The sequence below is a fragment of the Dasypus novemcinctus genome, chromosome 23 (assembly GCF_030445035.2).
Source record: "Dasypus novemcinctus isolate mDasNov1 chromosome 23, mDasNov1.1.hap2, whole genome shotgun sequence".
Classification (NCBI taxonomy): domain Eukaryota; kingdom Metazoa; phylum Chordata; class Mammalia; order Cingulata; family Dasypodidae; genus Dasypus; species Dasypus novemcinctus.
This window is the reverse complement of record NC_080695.1, coordinates 19255199-19269526: the sequence shown is the minus strand read 5'-3', so window position 1 is coordinate 19269526 and position 14328 is coordinate 19255199. Positions and strand designations below refer to the sequence as shown.

Below are 14328 nucleotides of genomic sequence, written 5' to 3'. Positions count from 1 at the left end.
ATAATTTTCTATTATTGGACTAGCTTAAAATTAGTAACTTTTAATGAACCAAAATCTGCCTCTCTGTCACTTGTACTTCCTGGAAGGGCCCTTTAATGCAGTGATCCCTCCACAAGTATTCTCCTCTCAAAACTAAGCATACCCAGATTTGTCCCATGATTTACATGTGACTTGATTTCTAAAACATTCCACATCCTCACCATTCTCCATACATTCTCTAGTTTGTCCAGGCAAATGTTCCAGAAATGGACATATTTCAGGTAAGGTCAGTTCCCCAGAAACCACACTAGGACCTGGATTTTTATATTCCTTGCCTATTTAACATGAAATAATACTATAATTCACATTTCTTAGAAATGTGAATTTCCACGTTTCACAGGTATTTTCTAAAAAAACAATCAACTGTTTTCAAACGGTACGTGGTATAAAAAATTCAAAACTAGGTTGGTGTTTCATTCAGAGGCTCCATTTTATAAAAATGTAATATCAAAATATCAAGCATCACAATTTATATATTAATATACATTAACACATATACTTCAACAGACAGGAGGAAGAACCAGAGAAAGTTCATTTGACCTTCCTTAATTTTTAGAAGTTATATACAGTACAACGGCAAATGCCTAGAAATAAAATAATTAGAAATCCTAAAACAGATCTTTAATTGATATTGATTTTTAAATCAAGATTTTTAAGTTTCTGTCATAAACTGTGGATACATTTTAAGATACTAAATTCTTCATTTCTGTCTACTGGAAAAAATAACTGGTAATTTTACAAGTTTCAAGTGATCACTCCAGAAGAAAAGATAAATTTGAAGAGATAAGATTTGATTTGGGAAGTGGATGTGGCTCAATCCAAAAGTACACTAATCAAAATAGCATGGGGAAGCGGATTTGGTTCAACAGATAGAGCATCTGCCTACCAATGGGAGGTCCAGGGCTCAAACCCAGGGCCTCCTGACCCATGTGATGAGCTGGCCCACGCACAGTGCTGATGCGCTCAAGGAGTGCTGTGACATACAGGGGTGTCCCCTGCGTAGGGGAGCCCCACGCGCAAGAAGTGCACCCTGTAAGGAGAACCGCCCAGTGCAAAAAAAAGTGCAGCCTTCCCAGGAGTGGCGCCACACACACGGAGAACTGACGCAGCAAGATGATGCAAAAAGAGACACAGATTCCCAGTGCCGCTGACAAGAATACAAGCAGACACAGAAAAACAATAAGTGAATGGACACAGAGAGCAAACAACTGGGGGGAAGTGGGAGGGCGTGGAAGGGGAGAGAAATAAATTAAAAAACAAAACACAAAAACAGCATGGTAGGAAGCAAATGTGGCTCTACCAGTTGGGTACCTGCCTACATATGGAGGTCCTGGGTTCGTGTCCTTGGTGCCTCCTAAAGATGTGTAGGGAAGCAGATGTGGTTCAAGCAATTGGGCTCCTGTCTACCATATAGGAGGTCCAAGGTTCGATTCCAGGGGCCTCCTGGTTAAGACAAACTGGCCCGTGCTGGAGTGCTGGCATAGCAAGATGACACAACAAAAAGAGACACGAGGAAAGACAATAAGAGATGCAGCAGACCAGGGATCTGAGCTGGTGCAAGAGATTGAGCACCTCTCTCCCACTCCGCAAAGTCCCAGGAGCGGTTCCCAGTGCCGCCTAAAGAGAAGGCAAGCAGGCAGAGAAGAACACACAGCAAATGGACACAGAGAATAGACAAGGGGCTAGGGAGGGGGAATAAATAAAGGAATCTTTGAAGGAAAAAAAAAAAAAAAAGATGAGCAGACCCCGCACCCACCCCAACAAGCAGATGCCACAAGCCAGCAGATGCTGTACCCCGCAGACAGCGGATGTGGCTCAGGCTGCTGGGCACTCCCCTCCCATGTGGGAGGTCCCAAGTTCATTTTCTGGTGCCTCCTGGAGAAGGTAAGCAAACGGTGAACAGACAGACAAGAGAACAATCCTAGGGGAGTGGGGGGATAAATAAAAATAAAGCAAATAAATAAATCTTAAAAAAAAAAAAAAAGAAACAGCATGGTATTGGCTCAAAGACAGACATAAAGACCAATGAAATAGAATTAAGACCTCAGAAATAAGCCAACTGATTTTGACAAAGGTGCCAAGTTCACTCAACTAGGAAAAGAAGTCTTTTCAAGAAATAGTGCTGGGAAAACTGCGTATCCATATGCAAAAGAATTAAGGTGAACCCCTACCTCACTCATACACAAATATTAATTCAAAACAGATCAAAGTGGGAAGGAGATGTGGCTCAAGCGATTGGTCTTCTGCCTACCACATGGGAGGTCCTGGGTTCAGTTTCGGTGCTTCCTGGAGAAGGTGAGGTGGTGCAACAGGCAGGTGTGGCAAGCTGACACAACAAAGACACATAAAAAGGAAATACAATGAGAGACACACCAAACCAGGGAGTTGAGATGGCTCAAGCAACTGAGCACCTCTCTCCCACATGGAAGGTCCCAGGTTCAGATCCTGGTGCCTCCTAAGGAGAAGAGGAGGGAAGCTGATGTGGCTCAAGCAACTGGCCTCCCAGCTACCATATGGGAGATCCAGGGTTCAATTCCCAGGGACTCCTGCTGAAGGTGAGCTGGCCCAAGTAGAGTGCTAGCCTGCAGAGAGAGCTGGTGCAGAGAGATGACACAACGAAGAGAGAGACAAAGAGGAGCGACAATAAGAGACACAGCAGACCAGGGAGCTGAGGTGGCACAAGAGACTAAGGACCTCTTTCCCACTCTGGAAGGTCCGAGGATCAGTTCCCAGGGCCACCTAAAGAGAAGACAAGTAGACACAGAGAGCAGACAATGTGTGTGTGTGTGGGGGGGGGGGGGATGAGGTTTGATAAATAATTAAACAAATCTTTTTTTTTTTTAAAGAGATGAGCAGACAGCAACCTCAAACAATGGGGGAGGGGATAATAAAATAAATCTTTAAAAAACAAACAACAAAAAAACACCTAAAATAGATCAAAGACATAAATATAACAACCAAAACTATAAAACTCCTAGAAGAAAACAGAGGCGCATCTTCAGGACCTTGTATTAGGCAATGGTTTGTTAGACTAAAACATGAGTAACAAAAGAAAAAGAAAGAATTGGAATTTCATAATTAAAAACTTCAGGGAAACAGGTAAAGGCGTGCCTGCACAGCGAGACACACAGCATGATGACGCAACAAAAGAGACGAAGGGGAGAGTCAAGGCTAGACCCAACAGAAACCAGAACTGAGGTGACACAAGTGACAGGAAAGCTCTCTCCACATTGGAGGTCCCCAGGATCGAATCCTGGTGAATCTTAGAGTAGAAAACGAGAAGAGAAGGCAAAAAGAGAGAGACACAAACGATCACACAGCGAATGGACACAGACAGCAAAAACAACAGGGTGGGGAGGAGGGGGAAGGAAAAAAAATTAAAAACTTCTGTGCTTCAAGGGAATTAATCAAGAAAATAAAAAGACAATCTACAGAATGGCAGAAAATATTCAGAAACCATATATCAGACACGGTTTTAACATCCAGAATATACAGTTTTTTCTTTATTTGCTTAGTTTTGATCAGAATATATTTTTGTAAAACTCCTATAACTCAATAACAAAAAGATAAACCCAACTTAAAAATGGACACAAAACTTGAATAGACATTTCTCCAAAGACAATGTAACAAATGGCCAATAAGCACATGAAAAGATACTCATCATTAGCTATTAAGGAAATGCAAATCATAACCACAATGAGATACCACTTCCGCAAACTAGGATAGCTATTAAAAAAGAAACAAGGGAAGTGGACGTAGCTCAAGCAGTTGGGCACCCACCTACCACATGGATGTTCCTAGTTTTGGGTTCTGTTCCTGAACAGGTAAGAAAAGAAAGACAGTGAGCAGATGCGACGGGCTAGCGTAGCAAGCTGATCCAACAAGCTGATGCAACAAGGAGAAACAATGAGGAAACACAATGAGAGACACAACAAGCAGGGAGCAGAGGTTGTGCAAGCGACTGGGCACCTCTCTCCCAAATGGGTGGTCCTGAGTGTGGTTCCTGGTGACTAGTAAAAAGAAGACAAGCACACAATGAACAGAAAGAGCAGGCAGTGAACACAAACGAAGGGTGGGGGGAGAAATTAATTAATTAATTAAGTCTTTTTTTAAAAAGATACAAAAATAGAAAATAAGTGTTTGCAAAAACATTGAGAAATAGGGCCCTTGTAATCATTGGTGGATACAGCACTGTGGATAACAGTCTGGCAGTTCCTCAAAAAGGTAAACAAGGAATTACACCATATGATCTACCAATCCTGCAACTACATATATATTCAAAAGAACTGAAAACAAAGGCATAAACAGACATATTTACACTGATGTTCATAGTGGCATTATTCACAATTGCCTACAGGGGAAAGCAACCTGAGTGTCTACCAACAAAAGAATGGATAAACAAAACGTGGTATATAGGAAAGCGGATGTGGCTCAACTGATAGGGTGTCCGCCTACCATATGGGAGGTCCAGGGTTCAAACCCAGGGCCTCCTGACCTGTGTGGTGAGCTGGCCCATGCGCAGTGCTGCTGCGCACAAGGAGTGTCCCCCGTGTAGGGGAGCCACACGGACAAGGAGTGTGTCCCACAAGGAGAGATGCATAAAAAAAAGCGCAGCCTGCCCAGGAGTGGCACTGCACATACAGAGAGCTGATGCAGCAAGATGACGCAACAAAAACAGACACAGATTGCTGGTGCCACTGACAAGAATGTAAACGGACACAGAAGAACACACAGCAAATGGACACAGAGAACAAACAATGGGGAGGAGGGGGGCATAAATAAATAAATAAACAAACAAAAAAGAATACCTTGATATATATTTATTTTTAAATGTATATAAATACAATGGAATAGCATTTGGCCATAAAAATCAGTAAATTCTGAGGTACTCTACAACATGGATGAACTTCGAAGATAACATGCTGTAAAAAGGAATGAAGTTCTGATACATGCTACATTATGTTCAATCAAACAAGCAAGACACAAAAGGATAAATACATGATCTCACTTATACGAAATACCCAGAATAAGCAAATTTATAGAAACAGAAAACTACAGTTTACCAGGGGCTGGGAGGGGAAAAATTGGACAACTACTGCTTAGCAGGTAGAGAATTTGGTGTAATGAAAACATTTTAGTAATGGACTGGGACAATACTGTGAATGTAATTGATATCAATTAATTATACACATGTAAGTGGCTTAAAATGGAAATTCTTTAGTTGTATATATGTTACAAGATATTTTTAAATTATCTTTAAAAAATAGTAAGTTAAAAAGTCATCTTATTCCAAATACCTAATAAAGTAAACTGGACTAGATACATGAACTGAAGTAAAGGTTCCTAATCCTGAACTCTTCCATAAGCAATACAGTTTGCCCATTCCAGTATTTTCCAAGTACACTGCACCTTAAATAAATCTTTGTGTCCCAGGGGCCTTACACAATGCCTAACCTGCCCAGAAGACCCCCAAAGTGCTATATAAGTGAATAAATGAGTACTGTTTCAAATATAATAAAAGATCCCTTCTTATGCAAAGCCTAAAAATAGAAAATACATAACAAGAGTTCGAATGCTCATTTTGCTCTTATACTGAAAACTTCCTATAGGTGAGGTTGCAACTAAAGAAAAAAAATTATGAAAATAAGTATATTCAAAGGGAATATCTAGGGAAGTGAATTTGGTTCAACTGATAGAGCATCCGCCTACCACATGGGAGGTCCAGGGTTCAAACCCAGGGCCTCCTGGCCCATGTGTTAAGCTGGCCCATGCACTATGCTGCTGTGCGCAAGGAGTGCCATGCCACAAAGGGGTGTCCCCTGCATAGGGGAGCCCCATGCGCAAGGAGTGCGCCCTGTAAGGAGAGTTGCTCGACATGAAAAAAAGTGCAGCCTGCCTAGGAATGGCGCTGCACACAGGAGAGCTGACAACAAGATGACACAACAGAAAAGAGACACAGAAGAACACACAGTGAATGGACACAGAGAGCAGACAACTGGAGTGGGGGGGGGGGGGGCGGAGAAGGGGAAAGGGAGAGAAAAAATAAAAAATAAATCTTTACCAAAAAAAAAAAAGGGAATATCTAGTTGGGTTAAAGTCCTACCATTTTAAAACATATTCTAGAAAAATTGCTCTAAAAGCTTTACAAACATTATGACAAAAATATATAATCTACAGAAAATAATGTTTAACAGTATAAAAAAATACTATGACCTGTAGGACTTTGTTTGAAAACGGGATAAAAATACAAAGAAAGCAATTCTCATTGGCCCTTAAATGTGTGGGGCTGATATAGTCAGAAAACTTCATAGATTTGTCCAACCAGGCTCACTCTAACCAGATACTGAAAACAGGACAAATTCCTTTTTATTGCTTCTCCAACTATAACATTTCATAACATGATTATATACATTACTTAAAAAAAAAAAAAGGGCCATATAATATTTCCTTTGTCATACTACAAAAACTTCAAAATCCAAAAATCATAAGGAACCATTTGAAAAAAAGGAATTCAGGTTCGAAATAACAGATACAAATTTCTTCTTCACAATGGGGCAAACTCATCTTTTACACAGTTTTTCTATGCTAGAGATTTGTTTGAATCCATCCACATTCTTCTTCACCACAGAAAGCATTAAAAAGAAAATACAGGAACAAGAAATGAAACAAATGGATCTCCTTCTATTTCTTCAGCCATTTTTCAAACTAGTTCCAGTACTAGATCAATTTCTCTGCCCTTCCCTCATATATAAGTGGGTATGAACATGCTGTCATCCTTCCCGGTGAAATTTATCACTTCACAAATGAAGTAATGTAACTGAAGTGTTTTAAAGCCTGAGGCCAAAACCAGTTTAATTTCAGTTCATTCCAATACCTCATTTATTTTCTTAAAACCGATTTTGGTCTGCAAACTCAATCTAGACAAAATTCTCTTCACATTTATGTAATAATCAACAGTATGAGCTGTGTCTAGATGTAACAAATTATTTAGAATGAACAATAATATAAGCATAGTTTTCTCAGGTTTCATCAAACTCATTTTCTAATAAAAAACATTTACATGATAAAACTAAAAAAAGAGAAAAAGAAAAGAAAAAGCAAAAACAAAAAAAACAAACCAAAACAATAATAATAATAAAGAAAAAAAGTTTACATGAGGCCTGGTTACAAATAAGATAGCTAATCTTTTCTTACCTCTTTTAATTGCCCTATAAAGGCCAAAAAATAAAATAAAATTGCAACAGGCCCTTCAACTCCTTTACTAGTTTTTATCTCAAACATATCAACAAGAAGAGTTATCTACTACGTCTAAAATTTACAGTTCAAGGTAATGTGAAGTTATATGTAGACAACCAGTTCCAGAAAGTTATTTTTCAATTATAAACTATTTAAGAAGTGGACATTATAAGCTTTCATTAATTATACAAATTTATGTGTTCCGTAAATACAATGTAACAGTCAGGGGATAATGCCACTATGAACAAGTCCTCACCCTCCAGAGCTTGTGGGAAATTAATATCTAGTCTCAATATTACTAGGTACAATATTTACTACCTGAGAAATTTTAACTTCTCAAAAGGATTTATCATCACAGAATTTTTATGTCTAATATTTATTGAAATGCAAGACCATTCCAAGCACTTTAACTCTCATAATCTTCACAACAACCTTAAGAAAGAAACAGGTTCTATTATTATTCCCATTTATAAAAACAGAGAAACGGAGTCACAAAATGTGAAGTGACTCGCCCAAAGTCACACAGCCAGGATGGGGCAAGAACCAGGATTTGAAATTTAGGCTTGCTGATTTCAGAACTTGTGCCAATCTCCACTAAGCTATATGCTCCCACTATCAATTATAAATTCATTTTGCCTCTCAAGTCATACTTTTTAAATGAACTAATTCTTAAAATCCTATATATTTCTTAACCAAGTTACAACCAAGGAACATTGAGCCAACTCTGACAATCCCAGACCATATCTAACTTTCACTTTCTCACGAGGCTTAAATTGGAAAAACCAGATGAGTAGTACCAGGAACTAATAAGAAACAAGCGTGAGACACTAAGACAAGAATTGTAGGAAAAAAAAGGGGGGGGGGGGGGCAAGAAAAGGGCAATAGAGTTCCAGTGGGGAAGAGGAAGAAAATAGAGGATGAAAGAGTAAAGAACCAAGAATGAAGAAAACCAAGTTAATACCTCCAGCATTTGTAATGATTTATCCACCTCAATTTTACAGCATGTACACAAACTCTAAAATACTAATTTTTCATTTTATTTCCCCAGGCAGGGAATCTCAGCTACATTTGGCAAAACAATATTGTTTTTTATACTGCTCTGCTGCCATTTTAAGCCTATTGATTACAAGGGCTCAAATATACACATTTCCTATTTTCTTCTTTAGTTGGTGATGGTGGCACAACATTGTGAATGTAATTAACACCACTTAATTGTAATACTTGAAAGTGGTTTAAAATAGGAAATTTTATGTTCTGTATGTTACCATGTTAAAAAATAAGAGAATTATATATAGCCAAGTGTCACTTATACCTTAACATATTAGGATATACACAGATAATATATGATGGGCACTTTTTAAAAAAGATTTATTTATTTATTCCCCTTCCCCTCTGTTTTGCATAATGTTGACTTTTGAAAAAGCCACATTGAAAAAAAAAAAATGAGTACACTTAACCAAAACAAATGCAAAGGCTACCTGAAGAAAAATGTTACCAAAGACCTTTGTAGATTTGCTACTGATAAAATTCTTGGCAATTACCTTTCAGATAAAACTGTCTCAAACACATTTTCCAAATAGTCAAATACCATTCTCACAGAGCATTTTTTTTCAAACAGCTCTTCAAAAATATCTTTCCCTTAAACATACAGAAAAATTACTTCACCATCTGTTTAAGGCAGTAGAACAATTTGATGTTAATTATACCACAGCAGTTAGAGAATTGCAATGTTTAAAAAAAAACCAATTTTTTAAAAAAGCATGTTTTCAAAAAGAATGAGATAATGGGTATAAATGAATTAGTTGGGATGTAATGAAAATACCTGTCATGAGTAATAACTTCAGCGTTTTATTTACAACTCCTTAAGATAACAACAACCTGGACTAGGGACCTTGTCTTTATATGTTTTTGAACACGCCATCCATTTTTGATCAATAAAAAGTACAGAATATCACAGAAACAAAAATTAGATTAGCGGTTACCAGGGACTGGGGGGTAGGGGTGGTGGTGGTACTGGGGAGTAATTCTAATGGGTAAAGAGATTCTGTTTTGGGTGATGAGAAAGTCTAGCAAAGGAAGGTGATGATGGTAGCACAACTGTGTATGAATTAGTCACTGAAGTGTATGTACACTTAAAAGTGGTTAAAATGACAAATTTTGTTATATATGTTACCACAATTTTTAAAAAATCCATCCATTAACACTGGTTGAATGCTATGCAAAACAATTTGAACATAATTTTAAGCAATCATTCCTACCTACCCTGATTACCATCTAAAATATTTTTAAAATTTAAGTGTAATACTAAAAATCTTTCTCAAGAATTGTTCCCCAAGAAAAGAACTCCAAAAGTCCACATTTGACTACAAAGGTTTTTTTGTATTCTTAAAGCCAAGATGACATATATTTCCAATTTTATTCTGCACTTAAATGTATAGCCTTTAACTGGAGACTTATTCAACTTTGAATTTTGTAATACCAAACAAACAAAAAACCAGTTTTCCAAGCAATCAACAGAAGGCAGCCCAATTTTGGTTCTTTAAAATCTAGTTAAAGTCACTGAAAAGCAAGCATCTAAAACAAATTTTCCTCATTTTTTTTTTTACCATTGCGAATGGTTCTCCAAGTGTGATCCCAAAGCCAGCAGCATTAGCACCACCCGGTAACTTGTTGGTGATGCTGATTCTAGAGCCCCATCCCTTAGCTGCGGAAACAGAATCTCTAGGGTGGAGTCCAGCAACCTGCGTCGTAAAATTTCCTGCAGGGGGATGCTGAAGCACCCTGGAGTTTGAGAACCCAACTTCTGGGCGCTTAAGTTATACCATACTTCTAAATTCAAATATTGGGAGTCAAGGTTTACCTGCTGAGTAAGCAAGAGTAGATTACTCAACTTCTCTCTAGGCTTGTTCCTAATCTATAAAATGGGCATTACGCATTAGTTAGGATGAAGTAAAGATACATGTGTGTAAAGTACTTAAGAGCAATGTCTAGCACATAAACACTCAAATGTTAGTAATTACTATTACACACAAGGCACTTCATTGGCTGCACACTGGAAGGGGAAGAAGACAAAGGTGCAAAAAGGCTAACCCCAGACCCTCCAAAAGTTTAATAGCTGGGGACTAGGCCAGGCACGAGAAGACAAGGCGTAACCGAACGCACTGCTAGAGAAAAACAAAGACGTCCTCCGAAGAGGTACAACCAAGTTGTGTGGAAAAGTAAAAAGAAACAAATTCTGATCAGACAAAGTAAGAAGTTTTAAGGAAGTGACTGTATATGAACAAGTTCGAGTCACTCCAGCCTAAGGATGTGAGACCCAAGATTCCAAGAAGTAGACAAAACGAAACTGGCTGAATAGTGGACAATGAGCAGAAGTACAGTAGAAAAGTAATTAGTCATCCCAAATTACAGGACTCAGAAAAGGCCTCGGCCTCTTCCATAGCACTCTACTGTGCATTCTCATTTTCAAACTAACTTTCCTTTTGTTGCCTGAACACCCAGAGGCTACTTTTATGCACAGCCGAACATGAGGCCAATCCAGCCATTGTCCGCAGCAAAGTTGAATGAAAGAGCTGAGAAGTCTGCGCGCTGCCGGGCGTTGCCAGGAGTGAGCAATACCCAACCCGACATCTGCACATCCTCGGCCGCAAATTACTAGCGCTAAACAACGTAAAAAATAAAGGCAAAACTTAGATAAGAAAAAGTAGAAGAGGAGGAGGAGGGACGAGTTCAGCGCTTTTTGTTTTCTTCCTCCTCTAGCTAACCCTGTCCGGGTGCACCCAGACGGATACTTTTCGTGGCCTGAAGGCTGAGGTCTTCCTTCCGGTCATTGTGCGGATTTCCTTCAACAAACTGGCCCCGCAGGGCAGGCGCGCCCGCCCGGGACAAAGCCCACTCCCGGCTCCACCTGGGAGCGGGGAGGGGGCGGGCAGAGGCACCGCCCGCCAGCCGGCCGCAGTTACCAGGCAGCGCGCGGCACCGCCCCCGCCGGCCGGCCGGCCAATCGGGCGCGTCTGCTGCCCCGGCGCAGGAGCCCCGGATACACCAGCCGGAGCGCGACCCCACCGGCTCGGGCCTGGCACCGAGCGCGCGCCCCCTCCGCCCGAGCCGGCCAATCAGGACAGCGGGGCATGCGCAGCCCGCAGGCTCGCTCGCGCGCGGACCTCACGCGCGAGGGGCGCCCCCCCACCGCGCCGCCCGGCGCGCGCGCCCCTCCCCCACGCGCACCGAGGCGCGCGCGTGCAACTGTCGTCCCCGCGACTGCTTCTGCCCCACCCCCAACGCCCTCGTCTCGCCAGCTGCCAACTCTGGCGGGGGCGTGGGGGGCCGTGGGGGGGGGGGGGCGCGGGGTGCCCCAAGGCTCTGGGCCAGACACGACGGGCTACTGTGCCCAGACCTCCTCACAGTGCAGGCCCCGGAGGGGAAAAGTAGCAAATAAAGGCCCCGCTCGCAATGGCGACCGAGAGACGGGGGGAGTAAACGAGATGGACTCACCCGAGAGCAGCCGCCTCCAGGCAGCGCCGGGGCAGGGGGTGCCGAAGGGAAGCGAGTGTGGGCCGCACGCCAACTGCGGCCGCCAAAGAGCAGCCTCGGGCTGAGGCGAGCTGGGAAGCGGGCAGGAGGCGAGAGGGCGAGGGGCCCGTGCGTCTCGGCCGAGCTCCTGTCACCGCCGCATGGCCGCCCCAGCAGGGCCTCTCAGCGCCTTGATCCGATCACAGGGGACGGAGGGAGAGGCCGGGGTAACCGCGGCAGGCGGGCGGCCACGGCCAAAGAGCGCGTGCGGGGAAGCGGGGGGGCGATCAGCGGCCCCTTTTCTCTGCTCTCCGAGCTTCTCTCACCCTCCTCCTGTTTTTTTTTTTTTTTTTTTTTTTTGTTCCTCGAAGGCGCGCTGCGCGTGCGCACCGCAGCGCCGCCCAGCGGGAATTGTAGTTTCTGGCTCGTCACTACCAATGCGACGAGCGGGGCAGCGGACTACGACTCCCAGGAAGCCACGCGCCGGCGAGCCGCTAGCCAGAGGACGAGGCGAGCGCAGCGCCCGGCCCTCTCCGGCAAGGACTGTCAATGGAGGCGCGGGTGGTGGGATCGAGAATATGGCTGCACCTGGGGCCTGCTCGGCCGCCCGGGTGGGGGAGGGGAGCTGGAGGGGGGCGGCGAGAAGGGAAAAATCTAGGCCACTTCTGGCTCCAGCCTCCTCTCTGCCGCGCTCCGGCCGGTCTCCGAGCCACTGTTCGCGTCTCGGACTTAATTTTGCGCCGGAGATTCTCTGCCACTTGGGAGGCCGGAACGCGGCAAAGGCCGAGGATCCCCAAGCCGGCCTTTCGCCCTCGAGGCTCCGCAAAAGGACTTCCTCCGTCCAGCGTCCAGCACCACCCTCAGGGACACAAAGAACTCGTGTTAGTGTCTCCCAAGCTTGCCTAGAAAGAGACTATTGCCCCACCTTGGGACAGGCGGGGGAAGGGGACTTTTCTATTTTTATCCTACCCCCCCCCCCCGCCCCGGCTTTGCCCACGCTCTCTCCCTCATTTATTGAGAAAGAAGGTGGAGGAAAAGTCACAGAGCGGAAGCAAAAAAACTGACTTTTTAGTTTTGTTCTGCCAACTACTAGGCAATTTAAATTAAACCCCTACCGCCAGTTATTTTTTGCTTCTCTACTTAATGACCTGTGAATTTCGAAAACGGTGAGACGTTACTGTTCACCTAAATTAACTCAAAAGTTAAAATCCGAAGTCCGGAGAATTTAGATGTTTATGTAAAGCCCCAAACCAAGTGATTTTGTTGTCCTCCCACCCCTCACCCCCGCCGAAGATTCAGACCTCGCCAGTCAGCCTTCCCTCCCCCTCGGTAGGTGGCGACCAAGACGTCGATTCCAGCCTCCCAGCCTTTGTCGCTCGCAAGAAAACTTTCCGAGCAGCGAGTCTTTTTGATGTTAGGTCCAAAACCTTTCCTTTGAATTTGAGTTCAGAGACTGGAATTCCCCAGCTTCTTTCTTGCAGAGACCGCGCCCATGAAGCCGCATCTAGAATTTATTTTTATGTTGAATTTCTTTAAAGTAGATGGCAAATTTAAAGATCCCCGCGAAGAATCTGATTACAGTATAGGTTTTTACGATTTCCCCCACAATCTTTTAGAGTCGTTTTGTCTTGGCCCAATTCGATTGTGACTCACCGTTGCCGAGCCTCTCCCAAGCGTTGAGTTTTCTTAAGAACGACAACTTTATTTTGCACCCGTATTTTAAATCCCGTAATTCCAGTACCACTTGCTGCTGACATATTTTAGGAACAAACTTAACTCTTGAGAAAAAAGCCTGCAACACGGTTATTAAGTGCATGCTACTTGCTGCAAACATTCAGCTTGCTGTGGGCATCCAGTGAGTATATTTTATGAAAGGAATGGAGGGGATGGTTTCATGGAATCTGCAAGTTTGAGGTCTGTGAAGGGAGTATTCGCGGGGTATGGATGGTGGACTGATGGGGTAACATTTGGAAGGGTGTTAAAAAGTGAGCTAGTGAGGCAAGATTTCAGTCAAGATTATCCTTGTCATTAAAGCCTTGTTCTCGAGATAGTCCCTTTCTTTTTCTATGAATTTGTAGAGTGATTCAGATGGGCTTTTGCTGCCTCAACTTTCTGTGAGGTTGAAGTAATTCCTAAAACTGTTATATTAAGATTAGCTGGCTTTGAATCGCCTTTAGTCAGAAAACTCCCTTTTGGGACGGTGTAGCTCCTTGGGTGCCTTGAGTAGCACATGGAGAATGAGCTTTTTCTCTCAGCGCACTGCCAGTGATGGGTGTAACTTTCTAATCCATGTATTATAGTCATAAGATCACTGAAGTCCCGACTCACCACCTGAGCAGATATTGGCACATGTTGCTCTTCCTTGACCAATTTCTGCCTTATCTCAGTGGCATAGATGCTACATTAATTGTAGCCATAATTAAAGCTACTCTGGATATCCTCTATTTGCACAGCCAGCTTTGGTTTGTTTTTTCCCCAACCCTGGATCAGATTGTCATTTTTTGGGTTAAGCAACTGAGGGAAAAGAAATCATTGAGTTTA

General features: G+C 42.8%; 1 protein-coding gene across 11 annotated transcripts in view; it reads right to left on the bottom strand.

Moving 5' to 3' along the window:
- The window catches only part of GTF2I (general transcription factor IIi), a 111451-nt gene extending 98679 nt beyond the window's left edge, over positions 1-12772 (bottom strand). For 6 of the 11 annotated variants that reach the window (XM_058285955.2, XM_004455643.5, XM_058285953.2 and 3 more), the window contains exon 1: positions 11770-12154. The gene's annotated coding sequence lies outside the window, so the exon portion shown is untranslated. Of the gene's footprint in view, positions 1-11769 lie in introns of all 11 variants that reach the window. The other 5 variants (XM_004455642.5, XM_004455644.5, XM_058285954.2 and 2 more) reach the window with 5 other exon arrangements.
- Positions 12773-14328: the final 1556 nt, after the last annotated feature.